Source organism: Ixodes scapularis, unplaced genomic scaffold (genome assembly GCF_016920785.2).
Source record: "Ixodes scapularis isolate PalLabHiFi unplaced genomic scaffold, ASM1692078v2 PGA_scaffold3__209_contigs__length_174095766, whole genome shotgun sequence".
Lineage (NCBI taxonomy): Eukaryota > Metazoa > Arthropoda > Arachnida > Ixodida > Ixodidae > Ixodes > Ixodes scapularis.
This window is the reverse complement of record NW_024609868.1, coordinates 47095110-47107795: the sequence shown is the minus strand read 5'-3', so window position 1 is coordinate 47107795 and position 12686 is coordinate 47095110.

The window sequence follows — 12686 nt, the reverse complement described above, 5'->3', positions numbered from 1 at the left end:
CATAACTATTCTAGGAACGCGAACCACTTCACAACGGCATCCACGAGCGAGAGTTCGATGTTCCGTACAGCCCGTCGGTACAACCCAAAGATGGAGAATGGCAACCTCCCGGTTATAGTTGCCTAGAGTATCCCGGTTTGTCGTCTGCTAGCGGAGTCGGGCACGTGCCCTCTCTCTCGTTTTACCCCGCCGAAACCGCTGAACTTCCAGGATGTATGGAGAGGGCGCTGCTGTCGAACAAAATGGTGCCGCCTAGAGAGCGCTAAATTATAATTCTAGTACACCATAGCTAAATGGAACTTCTAATGCGCTGAACCCCCCCGCCCCCCTTTTTCTGGAAATACCCGCATCCTCCCCTGCTCGCGCAGCAATGCAGGGCTGTAGCATTAAAAACTATGTTAATTAGCATTCGACCGTCCAAAGTTCACGATACATGGTAACAGGTCTGTGCACCTGCAAACCGAGGTAGAGGAGGAGAGGAGAGCGAGCAGGGACTTCAGGGGGCCGCGCTCGGACTAGAATGATTAATGGGTTGACGCAGAGCTAGCGGCCTTTATTTTTTCTTTCGTTTCACTTTTTGAATTCGTTTAAACGCGAACACCAAACGCTGGACACTGCCGTTTGGAAATCGAACACGTTTGAAGTGTGAGATCGAGGTGTGTGGAGACCACGGTGTAAGATATGTATAGGTGTGGACACCTCGCCCGATGTAGCTGCCGAAAAAAGTCCTCGCCTTTGTTGCAAGCGGCGCCTCCAGATGACTCTTCGATAAGCGGCTAGTGGTAGCCTGTCGCGGGCCCGGTTCCCCATGCTTCTCGATGAGAAACATGTTTTACAGCGAAGCCGTTTATGGCTTCCGAGGATTTTTCTTGTGCGTGACCAAAAACTCTACGTTCGGACCGCCCCCACGGGCACGCCCTCTCCGTATAAAAGATTTGAAGTAAATAACCAAAATAAAGCATTGATGAACGCGAATCAGAATGCCATTTGTTTTAGGCTTTTGAAAAAAAAATTGGGTTGTGTGTGTGTTTATACAGCCTAGAACTTGGTCTGCCTCACAGGGGCGACGAGTCTCCCAGCTGTAGATGAGAAATTTAGCCAGTGCGGTACAGCCGCTAGCCTGGGGTTTTTAACGTGCATCACGCAGTAGTGATACACGACCGCACGCCGGTACGATGCTCATCCAGATCGAAACGGGCAGGGGTAGGGCTCGTTAGGCTTTTGCTTTAGAACAGTTGCAAAAGTTACTGATGCAGACGCCGGCACGTGCAGCGCGTGGAACACCATTCCCTGCGTTCTCCTTGATGCTTGGGTAATATAGGAGGTATTCACTGGACGCCATATTTGAGGGCGATGTTTAGAGCGCATGCTCAGAACGAGCTCACATTAATAGCCTGCTAAGACCGGCAACCTTGATGGTGCTAAATGCACGCCCCAAAAGGACTGCGGAAGCTTGCCGTCAGCAATCGCTGAGCAGCAACAGCGCACACGGATATGGCCGCCAGTGAATACTCCCTATAGCAATAGTTCTATTTCACTTCTCTCGTCATAATGGGGAGGCCGCGTATAGTCCGGGCTCCCGAAGGGCACCGCGCCTACGAAGAGCAACGGCGGGAACGACACCCAGAATGTCAGCGGCGGCGGCGGACGGCAAACACCACCGATGAAGATCGTGCACAAAACGCTGAGCGCACGCGGCAAACCAGACGACGAACGTCGAGAGGCGGAGAACGCATCAAAAAGACGCAGATACCATGCTGCTGAGTTGGACAACTTTAATGGAGCGTACGCTAAATTCTGTGTCAGGTCTGTGTCGTGTGCTAAACAGCTTCGCTGGTCATTCACCTTTACAGAATAAAATGGCTCATGATTTTTTTTTTTTTTTTTTTTTTGGGGGGGGGGGGGGGGAGGGTGTGCTCCCTCATGTAGAATTCAGCACTTACGCTTCGCGAGTCGCGTAGACACAGCCTTGTAATTGACTTCAGTTTCCTGCCTCAATGGGGGCAAGAACAGTTTCATGAACGCGTCTAAGCGGAGAAAGATCTCTGGCGCGGACCACGGTGTTCGAACCAGCGTTCGTCGAGGTCTGAGCAAACACGCTATTTTTGAAAGCGCGTGCTCCCGGGTGTTATAACACATCGCATTTATTTTTATTCTTTCGGGGGCGAAGCTCCTTAGGGTCTAGACTTGTCCGTCCGGCGTCCGTGCTCACATCGATTGCCATTCCATCTGTCTTAAAAAAAAAAAAATTGCGCAGTCGACAGGATTCGAGTTTGTGCGGGGAGACCCCCATGGATTTCTAGTCCATCCAGTAGGAAGGCTCTGAGATGTGGCAGTAACTCAAGAGCTCGGGTTTCTGTCATGGGTGAAAAGTTGCATGTAGCCGCTCAACGTCTAGACAGGAGAGGGCGCTGCGGTCAAATGCGTGTATAATCGCGTTAAACTTTCCTTGCATTGGCTAATGAAGTCGAAACGCCACCCGGAACTCAGCACTACCTATGAGCAATAAAAATTTAAAAAAAATCAGCACTACCTATGAACAAAATCGGCATCATCAGCACCACCAGAGCTTCGCCCCAATCAACATTCACCACGTGGAGATGCGGTCATTTTTTTAAATGGCGTTGTCTCGTTGGCGCAGACGATGTAGGCGCAGACGCTTGCCAATGCGGAGCGCAAGTTCGTCTGCTTCTTGCAAAGGGGTTGCGATGATGTGAGAACGCCAAGCTCTTATTGGCTGATTGGAAAAAGAAAAATAGTGGATAGACTTTAAGGCATCTAGCGTTAAGGTCTACCCTCTATCCTTTCAATCAGAGCCAATCAGAGTTCGGCGTCTTTCTGACGTCACCGCAACCCCTGCGCTAGCAGCAGACGACTTGCTCTCCGGATGGAACTTAACCGCAGTGAAGAGTATCTTACACCGCGTTTAGGGGTCAGCAGGTGACTCTGAGCACCTGCCGCACTTTGGACTGCCGGGTGACGTCACAGTCCAAGGTGAGCGTTGTTTGCGGAGACTTTCTCCGGCGGAAAGGGCCGAGAAGCGGTTTTCAGCTTGGCTGCACACGTAAAAGTAAACCCTTATTTAAAAAAAAAAAAAAAATGGCGTTGAAAAATATAATTGGATCCTCTTAATTGAATTGTGTCGTTTTGACAGTTTTCATGATTGGACCGAAAGCTCGCATTAGCTGCCGCGTCTGATATGGTGAGTTGAAGACCTTGTCGGGTTCGATGTACTTTGGCACTATGCCGCTTACATTCCTATACAATAATAAACTGATAATAGTATCCGGGGTCTTTTAACTGCCGGTAACTTTCAGCACACCTGGATATATAAGCACCTTCCATTAACGCGGATCGTGAAATACGTACTAAAAGAAAAGGTCCGATTCAGCACGGCTGTCAACATTCTGTCGGGCGCCATTGTGCAATCCATGCACTTAGTTTAAGGACAGGTGTATTGACGACGTAGTGTGTTAGGAACGAACTTGAGCGAAAGCCTTGCGCTATCTTTGTGGTCACAGCTTACGGACGAGTAAACAGAATGCGGGTGTACGGGTTATACTCGAGGAAAGTCTCACCCGGAATAAACTATCTTTACTGGAAGATAAAGGTGTGTGCGTTGGCTCGAGCAATCTTCTAGTTGCACACGAAGCATGTTAGTTAACTATATAAGCTCTAGGCGCACGCGCTGATGCGTACCAAGGTGTTGCCCACTATTTGCTTTCAAATAAAGAAAGTCAGTCGTTACAAAAAAAAAACAAAAAAAAACAGCGTTCGTTTCATTTGCTTTGCACCGCGCTATTTTGAAACCGCACCAGGCGGGCGCGATACAGTCGCAAACTCATTCTGAACCAGAATTCATTCCAAGGCAGTGGTTTCCATCGCACAACAGCCACACGTACCTAGGCTTGAAATGTTTGAAGGTTCGGCAGATGAACAAATGTCTTTGTAATGCATGTATACTCGCTCGCCGAGCTTGCGAAAGTGGGCATGTAGCCACGCTAACGCCTTATTTAAAAAGGAGCAATGTTTAATCATCTTAATAAAAAAAAAAAAAAAAAGAAGGAAAGAAAGATACTTGAGGTATGATTTCGAAATTACTGTGGGGTGTGATTCCAAAAAAAGGTCGCTGTAGCGTTATTGTACTGTCGGTAAAAGGTGTACAGGGTGTCACAAAAGAAAATTTACACGGTCTTTTTTACCGCAAAAATAAACTAGGCATCGCCGAACGCTCATTCTCCGCCCAAAGGTAGAGCTAGAGGTCACAACCAGCTGCCAAAGTTTCAGCCCGATCCGATAACTTAATCAAAAGTTATAAGTGATTTTCTGAAAATTGCAATGGGAACCCATTTTTGCCCGTTTTCGGTTTCTGGTGCCATAGAGCCCCATGTGTTCCAAAGCTCCGTCGGCCGTCATTTTCCCATTGAATTTTTCAGAAAATCACTTATAACTTTTGATTAAGTTATCGGATCGGGCTGAAACTTTGGCAGCTGGTTGTGACCCCTAGCTCTACCTTTGGGCGGAGTGTGAGCGTTCGGCGATGCCTGGTTTATTTTTGCGGTAAAAAAGACCGTGTAAATTTTCTTTTGTAACACCTTGTATACGTCGCGCCTCGTCTCAACTGTGTCCTAGGAGTTCCTCAAGGATGCTTTAAACTACTTTAGTTTTGCGGGCTCAATATTTCGTAAATTCGGCGAAGTATTCGGAGAAATGAGGGTGGTATATATGCTGTGTATTTCTTAGCGCAGGGAAACATATTCGCGGCTCCATTTTCGCCTTATTATTCAACTCCCGAAATTCGCGAAAATTAACTCGTGTGCATTAGTTAATGTTAATAACAAAATTGAAACAAACCTTAAAGGTTTTTTTTTTATTATTAAATTAAAATTATGCTGACAGCTCGAACTCACTCCCTTGCCAGTTTCCGCAACGATGAAGCCTGGACGGAGTGTTTACGGAGGTCGGAGTGGACGGCGAGGCGGCGCCAGCAGAGTGAGATCCCCCGGTTATAACCCTGTCTCGTTGTAGCTCGGCAAAGGGTGAACGTTGCCTTCGGACGGCATCGGTATGCGCTACGTAGACGAGCGCAACGCACACACACTGGAGCATGACGCAGCGAAAAGCCCTTCTTCCCAGCAAAAGCGCACTGTGGCGATACAGTCAGGATTCTCACTCCGCTGTTCCGATTGACCCGGAGGGGTCGTCGCTTTCTCCGTACCGGCATGCCCACGGCTTCCTGGCCAACCCAGCATTCCTTGCTTCGGACACCAGGATAAGCGACACCACCGAAGTAACAATAGCTCGCGTTCGAGCAATACAGCCGCCACTTTCCGGCATACCCCATGTTTCCTGCTTCAGTCGCCAGATAGCGCCAAACCAAACAGCATTGCAGGTTGCTCATTCGTGTGCGTCCCCGTCTCACAAAGTCACGCTGACCATTGCAGAACTGCTTCGATTGCACGATCACCCTCATATCTCGCCACGCTGGATCGGCGACGTGCGGACGGTGGTGTAAGCCGCCCGATATTATAATATACGGCCGAGCAAAGCGCACCCGGTCGACTCGGGCAAGTCGCCAATTCTGGGAAGCCGACGACGCCGAGGAAAAGGAACTTTCAGACGTACCGCAAAAGCGAGATCGTCATTTTTTTTTTTTATTACGATTATTTTATTTATTTTTGGGTCACGTGCCCCTTTCCTGTTCCTCGAATATTTCGCGCTTTCTGATATGGGCTTCTGGCAAGGGGCTATTTTTCGCGCCGTGAAGCGTCGCCGGCGGCAGAGCGCAACGCGAGGCGAGGGTGAAAATAGACCTTTTTTTTTTTTTTCAAAAGCACTCGCCATTTATAGTAGTTGCTGCATTAATTATCCGGGCTCGCGCCACTGTTTGGCCACGTATTCTGAAGCATGTATTGGACACGATGGGCAGCAGCGTTTCGTGTTAACTCAACATGGCTGGCATCAAAACCGACCGCCGCGTCAGCGTTCGACGAGTACTAGGATTCAGTGACGCGCTGTCGCAATCAAGAAATAACGGAGCGCCCATATATCTTCCTTGATGGGGATTGAAAGGGGCCCATTGAAGAGAGCTTTTATATATTCAATTCGAGTCGACAGCGCGGAGGAAGCCACGCACTCGCCGGTCCAATCAACCTTCCTGTCATCGGCCGACCTCGCTGTCTGCGCGGAGCTGTGGCCCCGGGCGAGAGCGTGAACACGTGGCGAAAGATGCAACGTGCCACTGGTCCGAGCGGTACGCAGCTTCTATCGCACCGTCAGCTTAGGGGTATACAAACTATAGTATTTTACTCTTTCCTTTTCTCTCGATTATTTTGTTTTCGAGAGAGTTCGAAGGAAGCCCTAAGAACAGTTAAAAAAAATCATACTTTAAAAATAAAATTGTCAAATAAATCACAGTTATTTGATGGAAATAACATTAATATTATTTAAATCGCTGTATCTATAAAATATGCATTCTCTATCACTAGGTGTATTTTACATATGACAGATTGATCGATCAATCTGCTCGATCGCTGAAAACAACGCGGAAGAATTACTGGAAACTCGGCAGTTTAATTAACAACTTTTATTGATGAAAATACGGCCATACTAGAAAAAAAAAGCAGCCTCGCTCTTTAGTTAATGAAAAACTCTATTTATTTATTTATTTATTTTGTTTGCTTACGATACGGTACTACGTATCTAACAAACCGTGTGGAAGGTGGAAACTTGAACGCTGTTATTTCCTCAAAAGAGCACAGTTTTTTTGCTTGTGTTCAGCTTATAAATCTTTCTCGCCTGGTATGATCCTTCGATTTTAATGAAAACAAATGCAGATAGAACGCATCGTATGATACACGAACGGTAAATATAAAACATTTTCAGGATTGTTTCTCGCGGGAAGTGTTTGATTGCGATCATCATATTGTCACGAAGGACGAGGTGAAACAAAGAATAACTGGGGAAATTGAAACGTTTAATAAGGCGAACTTGTGCCCAAAGTAAAAGAAAAAAACGATAACATCCGAGCGTCGCAGGCGTCGAAGGCGGCGAAGCAGCAGGATCGAATGCTGAGACGAAACTGACTCGACAAGGTCGCGGGAGGCCTCTTATCTAGAGTGAGTCACTATCTCGAAGATTCGGCGGCGAAGGTTCGAGCGTAGTGCGCTCGGGGAGAGAATGGACACGCACTTTCTAGAACGACAAAATCAGGAATAAGCGATAGAGGTTATGTCTGGAGCAAGAATAAACGAGAGCCTTCTACAAGTCCGTGACCCTGCGCGCGGCAATATCCCCCCTTTAAAAGCACATCGTCCTGATGCAGCACAAACCGAAAACACAAATCTACAACAAAAGAACAGTAGAATCGCGAGCCACAGTTCACAGTTTGACGAGAATACAAAGTCCTATCGTTCGTAATACGGCTTGAGGCATACGAGGTGGACCACTTCGGGTCGCGGTTGACGTCGTCTGGATGGTCGAGTTCCGCCGGGAAGCACCTCGTAGTTTAAGTCCCCGAGACGGCGAAGAACCTTGTAGGGTCCAAAGTAGCACGTGAGAAGCTTCTCGCTGAGGCCGCGGCGCCGTTATTGGTGTCCACACCCATACCCGGTCTCCGGGTTGAAAATGGGCGCCACGCCAGCGAAGATTGTAGCGGCCGGCGTCGACATGTTGCTGGTCTTGAATCCGGAGTTTGGCTAACTGGCGGACCTCTCCTGCCCGTTGAGAAACCACCTGGGCGTCATCGCTCCCGTCGTCGACTGGCTCGTGCGGCATGCAACATGGAGTCTAGCACAGTCGTCACCGTCCGGCCATACACCAGCTGGAAGGGCGTCACTCCTGTGGTCTCTTGCACTGCTGTGTTGTAGGCACACGTGACGTAGGGCAGCACTTCGTCCCAGGTCTTGTGCTCCACGTCGATGTACATAGAGACCATGTCGGCGATTGTTTTGTTGAGCCGCTCCGTCAATCCGTTGGTCTGCGGATGGTATGCAGTTGTTTGACGGTGGTCCGTGTGGCTTAGACGAAGGATTTCGTGGGTCAACTGTGCCATGAATGATGACCCTCGGTCTGTGAACAGGACTTTGGGGGCGCCATACCGAAGGACGATGGACTCGATGAAGAACTTGGCGACATCGACAGCAGTCGCTGACGGAAGGGCTTTCATCTCGGCGCAACGAGTAAGATAATCTGTGGCGACGATTATCCAGCAGTTCCCCATCGTCGACGGCGGAAAAGGACCCAGCTGATCCATTCCAATTTGCCGGAAGGGCTTGGTTGGCGGGGTAATCGGCCGAAGGAGACCTGCTGGCTTCGACGGCGGTTTCTTGCGTCGCTGGCACTCATGGCACTCATGGCACGATCGTGTGTAGAGATGGACGGTCTTCGGAAGCTTGGGCCAGTAGTATTTTTCACGTATTCGGGCTAGTGTCCGGCTGTAATCGAGGTGTCCTGAAGTCGGGTCGTCGTAGCAGGCTTTAAAAATCTCTTGTCGAAGGCTGGTAGGGACTATCAGAAGCCACGGCGAATTACTGGTTCCGAAAATCTTCTTATAAAGCACACCTCGTCGAATAGTGAAAGTCGGCAAGACTCGTGAAAAGACACGAGGAACGGTACTTCCTCGTCCTTCTAGATGCTCAATCAGGGTGCGCAGCTCAGGATCGTCTCGTTGGAGCCCTGCCATGTCGTCAGTGTCTACGGCACCTAGGAAACATTCGTCGTCATCGTCGTCGACGCCGGCAATAGGAGGTTCGACTGGAGCCCTTGACAAACAGTCAGCGTCATTATGCTTGCGACCGGACTTATGCACAATTCTTACTTCGAATTCCTGCAGTCGAAGACTCCAGCGGGCGAGGCGTCCTGACGGATCCTTGAGGTTTGCGAGCCAGCAGAGGGCGTGGTGGTCTGTGACCACGCGGAACGGGATCCCTTACAAGTACAGACGGAACTTGGTTATCGCCCAGACGACAGCAAGACATTCCCTGTCGGTCTTTGAATAATTTTGTTCTGCCTTAGACAGCGCCCGGCTTGCGTAAGCGATTACTCTCTCTGCCCCTTCATGTCGCTGAACGAGTACCGCACCGAGACCGGCATTGCTGGCGTCCGTGTAGATTTCAGTCTCCGCCGACTGATCAGCATAGGGGGCGACTCGAGCCTTCGCTTGAGTTCGTCGAACGCTTGCTCTTGCTCCTCCCCCCACTGAAACTGCACGTCGTCTTTCGTCAGATGCGTCAGTGGTGCGGAAATTTGTGCAAAGTCACGAACGAAAGTCTGTAATAGGCGCAAAACCCAAGGAATCTTCGAACGGCCTTCTTGTCTGATGGCTCCGGGAATTCGGCGACAGCGGACGTCTTTGCAGGATCAGGGCTTACACCCTGAGCACTCACGACGTGGCCCAAGAATTTCAGCTCACCATAGGCGAACCGACACTTGGAAGGCTTGAGTGTCAGCCCAGCAGCCTTGAAGGCCCGTAGCACGGCTCGCAGTTGTCTCAGGTGCTCGCCGAATTTGCTTGCGAACACTACAAAGTCGTCGAGGTAGACGAGACAGCTTTGCCATTTCAAGCCGGAAAGAACGGTGTCCATAACGCGCTGGAAGGTTGCCGCGCCTAGTTTTCCCGACGGGAAGCGATAGGTGACAGGCTGTCTCGGCGAGATCGGTGGAAGGGCGATGGCGAGCATCGGGGAGACGGTGAGCGGAATCCTCGGGGAGTCGACTCAGGAGATGAAGAGCGGCGGAGGTAGTACTTGATGTCCCGAAGTCGCTCTGCAAGACGTGGTCGAGGGTCGTTGGGTGCAAACCCTGCCCAGCTGGCGGTAGGGGCATCGTCGGTAGATATGGTCGGCTTCCCCGCAGTGGTAGCACAACGGGCGTCGAACGGCCGTCCTCCACTCGTCGGTCTTCCTTGGCGCAACTTGTTCTAGATGAACGTGCGTCCGATCTTCCCTGGCGTCGGGAATGCTGCGGCTCTGGAGGCACATGTCAGGGAGGCGCCATGCACGGACGCGGGGCTGGTGGTGCTCGTCGGACCATTACAGTGCAGTTTAACGTCGGTTCCTCCGGTGTCGCCGTGTTGATGGGAACTTCAGGGTAGACCGCCCGTTGTACTTTTTCGCGCACAGCCTCGGCGATGGAGAGTGTCGCTGAACGCCTTGCGGCTGGCAGAAACTGGCGGAGTTCCTTTCGGACGACCTCCCGGGTAATTTCGCGGATGTCCATACCAGGAGCGTTTTCGCCGCTAAGCAGCGCGGTTACAGCAACGCTTGGATGTCCCTCGTAGTGGGAAGCACGCGCTTGGAAACCGCGCTCGATGTTTGTCGCCTCGGTGACGAAGGCTTCGACGGTGCCCGGCGGGTTGCGCACGAGGCCTCCACAGATGTCGTCTCTCACCCCGCGCATGAGGACCCGCAGCTTCCTGTCGTCTGTGGCTCGTGGATCGGCCCGGGCGCTCAGGCGGAGGACATCTACGAAGCTTGTGACGCTTTCGTTGGGGCCCTGCGTTAATCCGGAGGCGATCTTCTGCCTTCTCCCGTCGGTGCAGGGTGGCGAACGTCCGCTGCAACTCGGCCACACAGATGTCCCACGACGTAAGTGAAGCCTCGTGGTTCTCGAACCAATGCCTCGCAGTACTCTCCAGCCAGCGAAAAGTAGGGGTTCTGGAGGCACTGATCCGCAGTCCATCCGTTGTGGCGCGCCACATGCTCGTAGTTCTTGATCCTATCTTCGACATCCTCATGGATCTCGCCGTGGAAGGGTGTCGGCGTACGAGGAGCGACGGGCAGGTAGACGACGGCAGGAGCGGCGGGGGTCGGCGACTGGTTGGCCATCGTCGTCTTCTTCGGCCTGGGTTTGTCTAGCAGCAAACCGTATTCAGAATCCTGTCCCCACGTGCGAAGGCTGGTCCGAGTTTCAGGTTCCGCGTCGAGTGGTATTCTCACCGGGCTTGGAATCGGACTTGCACCGCGGGCCCTGGGAAGGAAGCGCTGCGCGGACATGCGGTACCCCGCACCTCCACCAAGATGTCACGAAGGACAAGGTGAAACAAAGAATAACTGGGGAAATTGAAACGTTTAATAAGGCAAACTTGTGCCCAAAATAAAAAAAAAAAACGATAACATCCCCAGCATTCCTATACACGGTCTCCTTTGCTCTTGGCTATTCTCAGCAAAACGCAGTAAAATGATAATTTTAGCCAAACTACTTCAGAAATCCTTAAAGGAGTCATGAAACGCTTTTTCAACTTTTTTCTGTTTAGCTTTCCTCCTCAACTCATAAATCGCGCATTGTACCAAGCAGTTCAAGAAGTCGGAAAGGGGGGGAGTCCCCACTTGCTCGGAATCAGTGGCTTGTGTAGCCGGACACAGCCATTGTCCCCCTAGAAGATTAGCCCGTCGCTCAAAATTCCGACTAGTTGCTTTCCCCACCCCGTTCACCCCGAAGCTGACAGTGCTGTGGAAGCCACGTGCTCGTTGGGCCAGCCACACATTTTCCACGTGATCACGCTCTCTCGCGCATACCGACCCGCAGAGAATGAGGTCAGGTGATGAAAGGCAGGCGGCTGATTGGTCCGGCAAGCGCGTAGCTTCCACCGCAATGTCAGCTTAGGGGTAAAGGGATTAAGTGAGGTCCGGTGTCGTGTGACCTGCGCTTGGGCCCTGCTGACGCGCTGCGGGGGCCCGGTTATGGTGGCTAGTAGCCCGGTGACGCGCTGCGGGGTCCGCGGATGTATCACAGTGAAAAGGCGAAGAGTTTACGAAGGGAAGGAGGTACGAAATAGTCCGCTATGTTTTGCAAATTTTCGTAGCGAAAGTCAGGCTTCTGACTTTCTACCTTTGTTCTTTTCGCCCACTGAACGATGTGCTATTAGTAAAATCCCAATATAAATTGATTTACTCCAGCCCAAAATTCGTTTCATGGGTCCTTTAAGTTCCCCGGGATATTTATAAAGAAAACTAACACACTCTTCTTTAATACCTACTTGAACCTCAAGATCGTATACTTCTTATTTCCTGGGCCCCTAATATTGTTGCATTGGGTCCTATGGGCCACTTTGACACATTTTTAATTTCTTCTCACTAAAATGAAGAATCGTAAAGTTCCCGAGGAATATAATAGCTGCGGACTCATAGAACACACCGCAGTTAAAATTTCAGTATTTGAATTAATCATTTTTATTGCTCGAGACTTTCAAATTCGGCCCGCTTTTTGCCCCTGTAAAGTTAGCACTCCGCCGTGCACCAAGAAGCTTGCGGCCAAGCTACCTTTACATAGGCTTATCGAAAAAAAAAAAAAAAGATTTGTACGATGCGTTTGTGACAGCTTATTGACTAAGAATGTGTCGGTTATAATATGACTACATAATAATTAGATGTTTACAATCAAAATTCGTGCCCTGGATTTCAAATATAAGCAATTGTTATGTAGGATCAGAAACACTTGCATTGCATATATTTTGCTTTGAATTTTCCTGTGCACGTAAAGTTTTATGTCGGTTACAGACACAAACTGAACAAAATTCTTTCAGGCATGTATAACTAGAAATAACTAGAAATACAGGGTGTCACAAAAGAAAATTTACACGGTCTTTTTTACCGCAAAAATAAACTAGGCATCGCCGAACGCTGATTCTCCGACCAAAGGTAGAGCTAGAGGTCACAACCAGATGCCAGTTTCAGCCCGATCCGATA